Raw genomic sequence first — 14,879 nt, 5'->3', positions numbered from 1 at the left:
GGGGCTGGTTGTTCCTGGGTAACTGAACAGTACTGCAAACCTAGCCTGTTTCTCATTCTTGCATCACATTTCTGGCATGGCTGTGCTGTTCTGGCGCTGACGCGTAGGTGATGTAAAGCAATCAAAAAAGCCAGATGACAAGTCAGATGATTTTTGTAATGGACACAGGGTAACAGACATATGTCTCGTTGCAATTTCAGCTTTATCAGCTTTCTGTGTTTCAGGGCATATCAATCCTGTTCTTTAGACACATGTATTACTTAAGCGTTTCCTAAGCAGTTTTCTTTAGACACAGCATCTCTCAGTTCCACAGGACACTCCAGCATTTACAGAGTACATTTCCTTCCTGTCGCAACATCCTGGAGCTATTTCTTCAGAGACAGATTGTTTGAGTTTCTGCAAATCAAAGAATGTTCAGTACTGCAGAAGAATCACTGAAACTGCCATCACACGGTACTTCTGGCTGCACACGCCACATTCTGTTCATTTCTTTCACCTTCCAAAACCTATTTGGAAAGCACCCTAGGAGTGGTTTAAAAATGTTAACACGTTGTCAGTCAGTATGTTGTCAGAACTGTTCATTTGTCCTTTCTTGCTTACTTGGAGCTTAGAAATCATTAAAAAATGGAGCTGTTCCAGAAGCTTGTAAATACTGACAGGTTTTTCACTGCTCCTGTTCCCAATAGGTTTGGCCAAACTGAAGAGCAGCAATCAGATTCATAGGTAGTTCATGTACACAGCAGACCTTTCTGTCCGTTTTCATATCTATTTCATGCTAGAACAGATCCTGCACACTCTTTGGAGTGAATGCTTACTCTGAGCCCTCAGATGCCAACAGAGGTGCCAGATCTGTCTCGGTATAGCTGCACTGGCTGCATAGTTGCTGGCTGCCAGTCCTTACTGCCCGACTTTTCCACCCCACTTTACCCTCTTCCTCCAGAGCTGATGTGTAGTGAACCCCAGGGGAGCCCAGCTCCAAAGCAGCCACTCAGGAACCCTGCCCTTGCTCCTGGAGCAGCAGAGCCTGTGCGGTCCTTGGGGTCACTCTGGCATCTGGTCTGCATGTACAGAAAGAAGAAATGTATTTTCAGGGCTGAAGCGTGCAACTAAGCTGTATGAATTTAAGATGGGTATCTTTGCTTTGTGTGGGAAGAGCGGACAAGACTTGCTTACCTTTGTAAAACAGTTCAGAGAACAAGGCCGGAAAGTATGAAATGGGCAGAAAATAGTGTTACTGAATATCTTACTAAGGGCATTATCCTGCATGATTATGTGCTGTGCACTCAACATATATAACAATTGAACTAAAAAGGGATAGTGTTCTTTAGGAAGCGCCAAGATAACTGTTGAGATAGCTGTGGCCACTGTAGAAAAAAAATAACTTTCTTTAAACAATCCTTTTACTATTGGAGGTCACATGTCTTCCAGAAGAATCCGTGCAATGTTTTTGTCACAGTCACTAAACACTGTGGAAGAAGCTCCGAAGAAGCTAATAGAATGGATCTCTCTTGCATTAAGTATATTCTCCCCACACTGATGCTCTTAAACTTGACATTTGCAGGAACATTCCAGGGTGGTTGTTCAAGAACAAACGTGGTCTTCAGCAAGGCACCAAGCAGCCTCCGTGGGACGCTCTCTGTATGGAAGAAGTTTTATTCCTCGTGCACCATCTATACTTTTCAACCCATTGCTCTCTTCTGAGAGAGGCCTGAGCTCACAAGTTGGGCGCATGATAAGGGACAGCGAGTGCTTTATTTGTTGTTCATGGCACTGATAGCTACTGAAGGAAAATAACTGGTTCAGATGGCCTTGCTTTGACCAAGGGGTTGTGTTAGATGACCTTCAGAGGTCCCTCCTGACCTAAATTATTCTGCATCTGTATGCAGCAGTGATTACCGTGAGCCGATTCCAGAGGCTGCAAAGCAAGACGACAGTGCAGAGATACAGTCCAACCTCTTTGCTAAATTTGCTAAATGCAGTTGTGCGGCTAGGGCAGGAGAGCTCCATACTACACAACCCAAACCTTCTGTAACTGCTAAAACAATTTCCTAGGACAAAACAATTTGAAAGTACGTATTCAAGCATTAAAAACAGTAGTTCTGTTACCCTGCTTGTCTTTTTCCCCACAAAGTGGAAACTTGAAAACATGTGTGTTTCTTTAGAGAAACTTCAAGAATTTATTTTCTTTTTGCTGAATTTTAAACTAAACAGTCAATTTACTCAACCAAACCAGCAAAAGTTACCAAAATGAATGTGAAAGGACAGTCCAAACCATCTCACCCTCCTTCCAAGGCCTACTTTCACGTAATGACTTTTGTGCTATAAACACTCCGTATGCTCCAGGTTTAGTTGTCAGAGCTCCTCGCTGTCTGTGCTCTGGAGACATTGGAACAGATGGCAGTGGAGCTGTGCCACGGACAAGGTTTGCACATGCAAGTTTCTAAACAGAGACAAATCGCCTGAAAATGGGAGTACATGTTAACTGTGACTGCTTGATGGAACTGCGTAAGAACTTCTCTCAGGTGTTTGCAGAAAACACTGCTTTTACTCTCAGTGTGAGAGTTCGGAAAAATTTCTGGAGACCTGTGATTCCAGAAAAAACCAACACAATTGTCAGGAGTTCACTAAAAGATAGAATTACACCTTAATCCTAAACTCATTTGTTGTTGCGAGTCAGTCAGTATTATCGATCAAATGGCTAGCAAGGATTCTAAGTTGTGAAAGCTAGTAGGAACAACTTCTTTGGAATAAAATCACTCTGTGTTTGTTTTCATCCTTAGAGAACAGTTTTCTCTGAAGAGAAAAGCAAGAGTTATAAATTTTTTATGTTTAATCTTCTTGCATGACAGATTAGGTTTCTTAAGAAACTTTGGTGAAGGATCTCAAGCATTTTGAAAATGCATGTACACTTCATTGTCTGTGTTACATCCTTACTGATAACCTCAAGCAGATATATGAGACATGGTTTTCCTCTGCAAAAGCTTTGTTAATCCGTCTCTCCACCACCTATTTTATCCCTGTATCTGTTAATCCTATCTATTTGTCTGATGCAGAACTCCAATGTCTCACATTTGGAATTTTAGCGCAGGTGGTTAGTGTTCGACTGAAAAAGCCGATGTGTCATGAGAGGTTTCTGGTTAGCATTTCAGCAGTGGTATCCATACCGTTTTCACTCTTAATTAACAAGGTATTTTTCTTCCTGTGTTCAGTAGTTAATCCTGTAATTAACAAAGGCAGATTCTTTCCTAGAATAATTGCAGTCCTCCTATGTATGTAGAGGAGTCAAATTAGTAATGAGATTTTCTCATACATATTTTAATTGCAATTGTTTTACCTGGGTTGGCTATCTATCACCACTCTTTGTACTTTCAACGTTAAGATAATGTGGGGAATTCATCTCACCTCCCAGCAGCCGAAGCCCCAGCAGTTGCAAGGGCACGTGCGGGGCCTTCCGTCACCCACTTCGCGTTAGATGTCTGATCATGGGCTGCTCGTGTCCAAGCTAAAGTCTGTGCTCCTTTTTGCAGTTTCTGGGGAAAACCCGAGCATCTTCAGAGGGGGGTTCATCCCCGGTGTCCTCAGCCCTGACAGAAAATGGTGGTTTGACCAGCCAGCAGCATTTATTTCTCCCCACATTCCAGAAGGCCAAGTTTAAAAAGGAAAGGTTTGGTTCTTTTGAACACCTACGGTTTATGAATGTGGTAATATATGACTGAACTTATGTTTTCTGACACCAGGCCTTCTCTGTTATGCTAATGTGCTTATATTTAGTTGGGAAGGGAGTTAGGTAGAGGAAATAAAATTTTATGAGATGTATTTTTGCTTGAGGACATTTTCTCCTTCCATTACAAATTGAAATCAATATGTGATTATGAAACTGGTTGATAGTAGGGTCAGAGTGAAATCTGCATTTTGAATGGACTTGGTTGTCTTTCCTGTAGTTTTCAGTTCATAGGAGCTCAAATACACCGCAGTGTTAAAATTTACTCATCCATCCAAATGGGAAGATTTTAGGCAAATGGATGCCTCAGGTTCTGGGCAACCCTGGTTACGTATTGTGGAGCTTCAGAGGCGAAATGGCAACTGGGTTCAATTGGGAATGAATCTGATCAAAGGGGTTTCATCAGAAGTTTCTGGAGGCCGTAAGCGAAAGCGTCTGCACTTGCACGTTCTCGGGACGGGGAGGTGAGGGCAGCGAGAGTGGAAGGGGAGCAGAAGGCAGGCAGGGCTGGCGGCACGGCCCCGTGTGCCTGGCGGCCAGACTGGGTCTACGTGGGCTGCAGCGCATTCCCAACCAGGCTTTGCCATTTGCAGGGATCCTGGGTAGGGCTCACACCTACGGACTGCGCCTGGGTGCAAGATGTGACTGATTTGGGTACGTCTCAGCAACTGGAGATAAAAGTGGTGGGGGTGGTACTGGAGCTCACTGTTAGGAGTAGGAAAAAAATCAAATGTGTAAGTGATTAAAACAAAGCTACAAACAAAACCCCAGATTACAGCATCATTGTTCAAGCAAGACTGACTGACTGGAATGAAAAATGATAGCCCAATAGGTGTGGGTTTGCATGTGCATGATGTTTACAAACATGATTTATTAATCATCTCCAGCATCTAGCAAGAAGTTTTATTTTAAAATCTTTTTTGTGTTTTTATTTAAAAGACTGTAAAATGGAATGTTCAAAACTTACCCCAAAACATCTGGAGGCTGCAAAAGAAAAAAAATAGCTTAGTTCCTTGCCCAGATGAACACAACTTTTAAAATTAGACATTGTAAATGAAAGGTTGGGCCCTGACAGGCCACCCTCAGCACTGCGAGCATCAGGCGTTGGCCACAGCGGCAGCGCTTTACAGTTACATCAGTGCTCTTCTTTCAAGCCACTTGAACAGTACGTTTCAGAATGTTCAATCTCAAATTTCACATAGCTTCACACAGGAAAAAGTTAACTCTTCCTTAAAAAGCAGCTAATGAAGGAAAGCAAAACGACAGATATCATGATTGCTTATTATCCAGATCAAGCGCAAGCTCCTTTTAGTCCTTTGGTTTGTTTGGCCACAATAGATCCCATTCTCTTTCTGATAAGCAGAGGCTGGCCTGGAGTGTCAAATCTGCATACAGCTATGCGGCTGAGAGGGGTGGTGGCAGCACCCTCCTTACACAGAAATACGAGCAACTGCATTCTCAGAGGATGCTCATTTAAGCTTTGATTAGGAGAAAAAGATGCTCCTTCAAGGAGCTTAAATCTTAGAAGTATCAGGGGCTTTTTCTGGTTTGCTGTATAAAATAACAACAGTCTACACTCTAAACTAGTATCCTGTTTTAAAAGCTGATGCTTGTTTTCCATGGCAATAGCTCCATTCATGAGCAGCACTGTGGATGTCAGAATATCCCCGTTGGGAACTGCATGTTCTTACTACAGCTATGTTGTTTAAGCAGTAACTTCCAGGCATATTGGAAATATGAGGTAGCAACCATTTATTGCATGCTGAGTATATACAGAGGAGATGCACCAAGATGTTTATTCAGAGCACTGCAGGGCCCTTTTCCTGCTGAGGTTTACATTGTGCCTCGAAGCAGTGTTATATTCACAGCTGAATTTTTACTGAAAACAAAGTCTCACGAAAGAGTTCATAGCAATAAGCTCTTATATAGCAATGCTGCAGAATTTCCCCAGTAAGGAGCTTTAAAAACACATGGGATTGGGTGTATGCTACAAAGGAAATCATGTCTGTAATTAATGAATCTACTGTCTTGGCTGCATTACTTTTTTAATGGCTGTAGGTTTGCATATTCTGTGAATAAACAGGTTGTCCAGATGGTGCTTAAATGATACTTTGAAACTGCTTTTCTTGAGAACATCTAAAGTAGTCACCAAAGATGCTATTCTAAAATTAAGTCATATAAAATGTTTGCTGCAAGGCAGCTACATGGCCTCGTAGCCTCGTAGTTCAGTGTCTAAAAGTGGGCCAGGAGGAAGGGTGAATGAGTCCCAGCGTAACTCCAACGCTGGCTGCTCTGCTCCTGTTCAAAGCCGGTGGTTATTTCTAATGGTTTCCCTTGCTCCCACCCTGACAAAGAGCAGGTCAGATCCCTTCCTGAAGTGCTGAGTGCTCTGCGCACACTGACTGTGATGAGCAATCAAAATGACAGATAATTTACATACATGTTAATTTGGGTACCTTTGGGGAACGTTTTGACATTCTCTTAATGTGCAGATAAAGTATTCTTTCTTTATGACACTTTTACAGATAAACGAAAGCAGTTTTCAGTTCTGAACGCAACCTATGTCTTTCGTTCTTTAAGAAGACCTTAAACCTGAGACCTAATAACCTAGATCTGAGTACAACCGATGCCCGTAGCCTCATTCATAGCATAATTATGCTGTGAGTAACCCAACTGTAACTAATGGCAGAAAATCCTCAGGGTGTAAATTCCATCCAGCATGAAGTGATTATAGTCTAACCCTTCGTGATGAAATGATCTTGTCAGAGTTCACAGCCTTTAAAACAATGTGCTGCCTGGCAGCAAATCTGTTTAATACAGGTAATATTTGTACATTTTCGTTTTGTCACTATGCGTACTTCTAACAGGAGCAACGCCATTCTCAATTAGCCTATGTTTAGTAAGATTTTATTGAATTGTTCAGTGTTAAATAATATTGGTGAATAGGAGTATAGAAGTCATTTATAATTTATACATACAAAGTAAGAAATTCGTGAAACTAAAATCAGTAGGTAGTGGAGGTTTTTATAAGATGTCTGACAAGTTTAGATGAAAGGGACTACTTTCAGGTTAATGTTTTTTTCTACAGCTGAGTCTCTTAATATTCTTAGAAAGTGAGTAAGTACATCTGGGCAATGTATCAGAAGTTTAGTCTGGGTGGAGGTAAAAATGATAATCCACATATTTCTCTGTTTCTTTTGCCAGCACAAAAGTCTGCCTCATCAGTGCTTTGTTTCCCTTCTTCTCCTCTGTAGCTGATAGCTGTCTCCTGTGTGCTTTGTCTATTAACTCCATACAAGCAATGTTTACTGAAATGTCACGCCTAATTGTAAGTGATAATGCTGTATGCATGAGAAATGAAGAGTACAAAGGAGTTTTCTTTAACATATTTCCGCTGCACAGAACAGTTTAAGATGCAACCTACATTTTATGAGTTTGAACCAAGATGAAAGGGCATTTTTTCCATCTAGATAAATACACTTATCCATTTTTATTCTGTTGACAGCAGAGTTATCACAGTCTGGGACATATTTGATTATATCTGAATGCAGTTTAGAACATCCCAATATTCAGTCTGGGAACAAGCTTTTAGATACCAAAATGACAAAGAGTATTTTTCATGGGAAGGTGGGAATCTGGAGCCTGTGCTTAAAAATACCATGCACATCCTTACTGTTAAACTCACTCGTTCAAAGCAACGAGATAAAACCCTGGTTCTCATAAGCTCCATAGGGGAGTCTTTTGCAGAAAAATCCCAACAATCCAGACCCAAGAATTTCACCATAGTCTATTTTTCAAAGGCTTACCGTGGAAGTGTCTGATCTGCTATTGCTCTTAACAGCCATCATACTATCTCTGCCAGCCTCGTCTGACAAGAGAGTAGGTCCTGAGAGGCTGGGATAGTCCCAGAGTGTTTGCCTGTCCAGGCAAAACAGCTGGGAATTGTACTGGTTTCTGTTCCCGTTACTAGTAGTTACTGCTGGTTTTATTACTGAAGAGTATGACTTTCCTTTGGAGTGGTAGCACAGGCTTAGTCTCTGAGGCTTAATTCATAAACTTAAGCAGAGATTTAAGTAACTCATCTAGCAGACACTGGATGGAGCCCTACTCTCTGAGGATAGCCATTTCAGCTATAGCTGATGTGGAAGCACTGATCAGAGATGAAAAGCTGCCCTAATGAATCCTGCAGGCATTTTCTCAAGATGTGTTGAATTTAAAAATAGCATGTTAAACAGCAGATGTGTCTGCATGTCCAAGGCAGATACTTTATGCCCACCACAGGAAGGACAAGGTCTTCCTATGTGGCCCGTCTTGTAGAGACATAGAGTCTCTGGCTGGGAGAAATGCCTGAAATGAAAGGGAACGAGAAAAATAAGTTAATTCCAAAAAAACAGTCAATCTGGGTTTGATCGCTGCGTTCCTGCAGTGGAGAGGGGAGTTCCTCTGAAGCTGAATGCGTCGGGAAGAGAACTGCGAGCCAGCAGCTGAAGCCCCTAGGCACAATGACAACATGTTTTGGAAAGTTCTGGGTGTAGTCTTTTGTTTCTTTATTATTCTGTGGTTGTGTGTATGCCTATGCTGGAAATGCAGTTTTGCTTCACCAACCACACTTGCCTATTTATAGATTTATTTTTTTAATCAAAATTATAGAGTAGCTTTGCCAGTACTTGTTACACAGAAATAAAGTCAGGACAAAGCCCTTTAAAACTACAAACATTTCAGGCCTTTCATTAGTATATTGAGGGTTTAATTCTTAGAAAGAAAAAAATACCATTGGAAGCATAAAGGTAATGTTTCCTGGTTTTTTAAAATGTAAGCAATGGCATTTTTGAGCATTCCAGATTTCCCTGTTCTTCCACTTCCCTCGGGCAGGCAGTGGTAGCATCTGTCTTTGGTGAGGATGGATTATAGGTCTGTCAGCACGCCAGGGCTTTAGCTGGCGCTCTCCCTCCTTAGCTCAAGGAGATTACACTGCCTCAACTGTCTGGTTCGTTTTCACTGGCTTGAGAAGTGGCGGATTGTTTTGATTAGGCCCTGATAATTTTAAAAGTAGCCTAATGTGGTTAGGGCTTGTTTTGCTAATAGATTGGCTGAACGGCTTACTGCTTGTTGTGTTCTCATTGATTACTAGCATTTTTAATTTGTTCAGAGGCTTAATGTGTGACCTCTTGGTTATATTAATCTCTGCTCGAGCGAAAGATCACCTGCTCTGGATGTAGATCCACTTCTGTGGTAATTACAGTTCTCCTTTAACTTCAGTTTTGCTGGATAGCCCAAAACTGTCGGTTGACTACCTGCTGAAATGACAGCTGACAGCTCTGACTCCTACAGGCTGTAAACCCTGTCTTATTTCTGTTCAGGTTGGATTTATTACAGTCAGAGTGCCAAGATGTAATTTACAGGAATGAGATCCTGGCTGCATTCAAGTCTATGACTTTCAATGTCTTTTCTATCTTGATGGCAAAAGTCTCACTCTCTTAAAAGCGGCAAGGTTTTATTTCTGACTCTCCAGACAAGCTTTCCCAGTTAACCTAAAGTTTAGAGAGGTCTTTAGTGTTTCTTGTCTAATAGTTTCAACGTTACCAAAAAATTTTTGTGGTTAGATTTTTGTGTCTAATATTACTGTTAGTGAAAGGTTTAGGAGATGTACCTTCAGTTGGTAGGAGTGAATGAAACTAGGATGCTGATGAGTCTGCTCACTCCAACCGCTCTTTTTGTTAAATCTTGCCCACCTAATAAATCACGCCTGAGAATCCTGTTACTTAGAAAACTGGCGCCTCTTTATGGAGACATGATCTTTTCAGAATTGAATGAAGACAGTGGAGAACAGTAACCTGATAAATTATAATGAGATTGGAAATGGGAATGTGTGTTCTGATCTGAAGTTTTTGATGTGTTTTTTCCACTGCACAAGGGTGGTTCAGCAAAACTGGAACGCGGTGCTCGTTGGTGAGTTTTCTAACAGAAAGCAGGCAAGTTTGGAGTCACCTCAGCCTGCCTGCCCTGCACCCCTTGTCCCCAGAGCACAGGCTGGGAACTGGTGTCCAAGCTGGGAACTCAGGCCTGAGCTGCAGCTTTCAGGGCTGTTCCTCTGCTTGTCACGGTGAAGAAGCTGGAGCAGCATCCCTGAAATGGCATCCCTGCTCATCTGGAGCTCTGGAAGCATTCCCTCCATGTAGGATTCAAAAGAAAGCACACCTAGTGACTTTGTCCTCTCCAACTGCTGCACAGTGTTCTGTGACGGTGGCACGTAGAGGGAAGAGGGACGGAAGTGCACAAAAGCTGTTGCAGATTTCTGAGCACTGAAAACCATTACAGATCTCTTCCCAGTATCTCCTTCCTCCTCATTTTCTGTGCCTCGCAGAATTTATTTTTGTCTTCTTTGTGGTAAGTACAGATTGTCAGCAGAGTCCCTGTAAAGCCCAAGTACGAAAGCAGTTTGGAAAACATTTATTATTTTGTTTAAAAAGTATTCCTACAAGTATTTTTAAAAGTTGTTTATTTAGGATGTAAGTACAACAAATGGAAGAAGTGCAAAGAAACAGACATGTTTAGAGTCTTGTTCACATCAAGTAATGCGTAGAGCTGTAGAAATTATTTGTTGCATGTGTGAGGCCAGTAAAATCCATAAAAATTAAGAAGTAAAAGGCCATCTTTTTCCCTCACTGAAAAGGATTAACACCGACCAACAAACGCTCCAATAGTAGCTGTGCCAGAGTAACAGTTTGTGAATTAGTTCTGCATTCTCAAGGGCAGTATTATTTCTATTAGAGCTATATTGAATAATAATTAAAAAGCTGTCCAGGGTTTCTCACTGTTTCTATGGCTTTGCACTTGATTATCAACTAAGTGTGGGTTTCTGGAGTTTTTTATTTATTGACCTAGGCTATTTCAAACATTATTGTACAAGACAGTATTTTAACTTATCTTTTGACATGTCTTCCTCTCATGAGACAAACTGTTTTAACTTTCACGTGAGTATATATTGTAATGGTATTTGCACAGTGGGCTTGTAAACTTCAGTTAAACAGAAATGCTATGTGAGCTGTTGAGGAAAATCTCAGGTGTTACCCAGTTCGCTACAGTCATACGGCATACAGTAGTGTTGTATGCCAGGTACCTGTACTAGGCATGGAGAACACATAATTAACCTACCTGTTTGCCTCACAAAAAGCAGTGACAGGACCCATGGGTAAGCAGCGCAGAGAGGGACGCTTGTCGGGGTCTTTGGCCAGCCCTGGGCTCAGCCTGCCCGGGGACCTGCGCTTCCCTGCGGTCGGGGCTTGCGTCTGCATCTGCGTCCCACAAGGCCACAGACTATGCTCCTGACCCACGTTTGAACACCGTGGAGTTTAGCTCTCTGGCCGTAGGGGTTAGTGTATGCTGCATCATCCTAAAAGCAGCTCAGCAATGTCATTCCCCAAATTCCTAGTCCCTACATGGGACCTGCCACGAGCCAGCTCAGCTGTTCATCTCCCACCTCAGTGACTCAGTCTGGTATCTCTGGCAGTCTCTTCAAACTAATTTCTTTATTAGCCTAAGCACCTTCAAATAATTAGATATAAAAGCTATTACCGGCAATTCCACCTGCAATGATGGGACCTGAGTTTAGAAACATATGGACGTCACAAACTCTAATGAGCAGGCATTGTATTTAGAGGAGAAGGAAAAGATGTTTTCTTGTATTCTGTAATCATGAAGTGAATGTTAATCAGAATAGTTACCATTTCAGCTGGTCTCCACCAGGATTCAGAGAAACAAAACACAGCACGTCAGTCCATTCCCTGCTGGACACCAGCACCTGGGAGCTCCCTCTTCTGCGCAGGAGATCTTGGAAAATACAATTTAATAGTTGTCAGATTTCCTGTCATTCCTTTAAGCACATTTCCTGCAGATCAGTGTAGCTACAGTGTTTGTCAGGGCATTGCTCTCCCTAATAAGCTCTTCACTGTGATCTTTTATAATAGCACAAAGCTAAAAAGCGAAGGTAGCGTGCTGCCAAGCTGTCTGATGTACCGGTGGTTGTGACCTGAAATAAGTGACCTGCCGGCAGTTTTTATTTATAATTGGTAAATCACTACAACAAAAACAACCTCCCCATGGGACAGCAAGGTAGGAGGGTGCTACTTTAGTCAACTGCAGTGTAACTGGGTGGAAATCATCTTTGACTAACTTGGAAACAGAAAGAAAGGCAGAATGTGAAGCTGCCCTCTGAGAGCCCCCACACTCAGGTAAGCTCTTTGATCAGCACCTGGCTGAAGTCCCGGCTTGTTCTCTCTTTCTGTTGTTCTACTTCTTTCTACTGTTTCTAGTCAGTAGGCTCTCCAAGCTTCCCTCTCCGGGAAGCACAGGAACCATTGCTTCCTTTTTTTGCACTCTCTTGTCCTGGTTTTTTAACTGGAGAAACAGTAAGGTTGCTGAGGAAAGACAGACTGAGATTTCTCGTTTACTGACACTCCGTGTGCTTGTCTGTACATTACAGTTCTGTCAAGGCCTGCCCAACCACTCTTTGAATTGTTCTGGGAGACTTGTATCCTTAAGCTCTGTCCATCGCGGTATTGACTTGAGATCACCTTGGAGGAGTTAACACGATCCCAAGTGGGATGCTTTCTGTGCGCTTCAGTGCTGCCACAGACCAATAATTACAGTGCTGATTCTGCTCTTATTTAAAAAGTGGAGCACTGTCACTTCGTCTTTCATGCAAAGATAACTAGTGTAAACCCTATGAAGTTCATAGAAATTTGCTATGATCAACATTTTTGCTGCAAAGTATAAGTGTGTGGAAACTCCAAACTCCCCAGGTTAAGCCTGAATAAACTGAGTGCAAGTCAGTACATCGTTCCAGCCCCTGACATGGGCCGGGCAATCCAGGAGCATTGCATCTCAGCTGCAGACACAGGAAGACACTCACAAGGACCACGTAGCAGCTTTCCTTGGTGACTTACACGGTTAATTTTGGGTTTTGCAATAAATCAACACAAACTTACTAAACTTTAAAGAGTTACTTCCCTTATCAGTGACGATGAGCATTGTGTAAGTACCGAGTATAGCAACATCTTTGTATTTATTGTCTAAACTTCCAGGCTTATAGGAAAAGCCTTGTTTTTTCTTAAAGCCATAAAATCTTTGTATCTTTCTAATGGCTTTAATTGCTATTTTGAGGGGTTTTTTTCTTCTTGTGGAAAACCTAAATTTCTTTAATTATAGCATCTGCAAAGCAGATGCCAAGCCTCCTGTGTCTGAACTCTGTAGTGCTTCTGCACATTACAAGATCTTCTCTTTGCTTTGTTAGAATACTACACGCGTACAGCTGGTTGAATTTTGTCTCATTGCATTGGACGCATTTGAAACCAAATTACAGAAGCAGGATAACTTTTCATAGGGCACTATCTCCACTTCATGCCTAGACTGTACGCACTGCTTATTCCACTGCATGACTGAAAAGGACGATGGAAAGAGATCATGGGGGTTACCAGCTGTCCTTTCCAGTAGCTATGACTAGTGATGGTTTGGCTGGCACCAAACATGTAAGAGTAAGAGACACTCGGGAGGCAATTTGAAGAGAGTGTGCCATCTCACCTCACCTCACCTCACCTCACCTCACCTCACCTCACCTCACCTCACCTCACCTCATCATTTGTGAACCAGGGGTTGTAAATTTTTGGACTATTTTGGTGAACCAACAGCACAGCCACACAGAACTGAGCAGTTCATACAACTTTTTGTTTAATAGTGGTACTTAAACCAGCTGCAGAGTGGTTACCGTAGCTCCGTTGGCCAAGAGCAGCCAACTGTCTACAGTTTAGGAATGTTGATTTAAAAAAATTAATCCATGAAACAGTGGGTTGCTATTTCCTAGAAGTTAGTTATTGTTAACAAGGATCTCAATATACCAGTAGTTATGGAAACATTTTCTTTGTAAGAAGCATCCTTCAGGATTGTCCATTCTTGGCTTCAGTGACTTCCTTTGGCAGTGAGTTTCTGAATTACAGGCTGATGTAAAAGTGTTTCCTTTACGAAATTCTGATTGTCTGCATTTTTATTTTCTGAAGAACTAACTGCCTCTGTGATTTGAAGTCTCCTTCACCTCACAGCAATTTTTTTAAAAAACCCAACTCTTCCTATTAACTGAATTACACATTTTCTTCCATGTCTCCCTCTTCTGTGCTCAGGAATATCAAATTCAATTCACACTTCTTAGTAAGTGTTTGTGTGTACACTACTGCTGACAATACTTAATATGTTAAGCAGATTAGTTCTAATTTGAGGAATAAATATATTGAATGTAGACGGTAAATGTTCTTGATAAAATAAATGTTGCTGTTGTTAAAGTGAACTTGTATTACCATGTACTGATGGATTTCTGTTGAGTGGTTACTGTAGTTGATCAATTAACACTCTGATGCTTTTTAGAGAGGTGATTTGCCACATTTAAGGAACAGTAAAGGTAATTGTAGTGTGTTTTTCAAACAGTAGACCAAGGACAGAAGCTTGTGATGCACTGTCCTACCTTTTGGAAAGTAGCCAAGCATAATATTTAAAACATCTTTTTCTTCTGGGGACCATCCAATTACTACATCAGTTACTACATGAATAAGATTAAGCAACATTTTTCAAGATTAGCAGAAGACATAAAGCGCTAAATAAAACCATCAGTGAATTTAAAGTAAATGCAAGGTGAGCCAACAAAAATGGAGAATGAGCAAAGATCTAAATATTCCATCTGGACATTCACAATCCAGAAGGGATTGCAGCTCTGTCAGAAGAGGGTTAGTGTAAAACAGCTTGACTCTTAGAAATCAAATCAAGTTCAGCACAGTGCAATTGTTGTTGATCAAATACACATTTTCCAGTGAAACCATCTGCAATGTGATTTGCGTCTTGCCTGACCAGAATATATTTATGAGAATGCACTAGTGTGTGGCAGTAAATGAGTTTCTCTGCTGTTGTTGACAACTTAAGCGATTCTTTTCATAACATCAGAAAATAATCGTAGTACCACTCATGTAGAAAGTGGGAATATTCACAAAAAGATGAACTGTCTTTGAAATCTCTATTTAAAAGGGACGGAGCAATGTGACACTTTGAATTACGGAAGGATTGCTAGCCATGGAACGACAGTTGTCCGGATCATGGGAGGAAAGGCAGACAGAGCGTG

Source organism: Balearica regulorum, chromosome 9 (assembly GCF_011004875.1).
Source record: "Balearica regulorum gibbericeps isolate bBalReg1 chromosome 9, bBalReg1.pri, whole genome shotgun sequence".
Taxonomy (NCBI): Eukaryota; Metazoa; Chordata; class Aves; order Gruiformes; family Gruidae; genus Balearica; species Balearica regulorum.
This window is presented reverse-complemented; position numbering follows the sequence as displayed.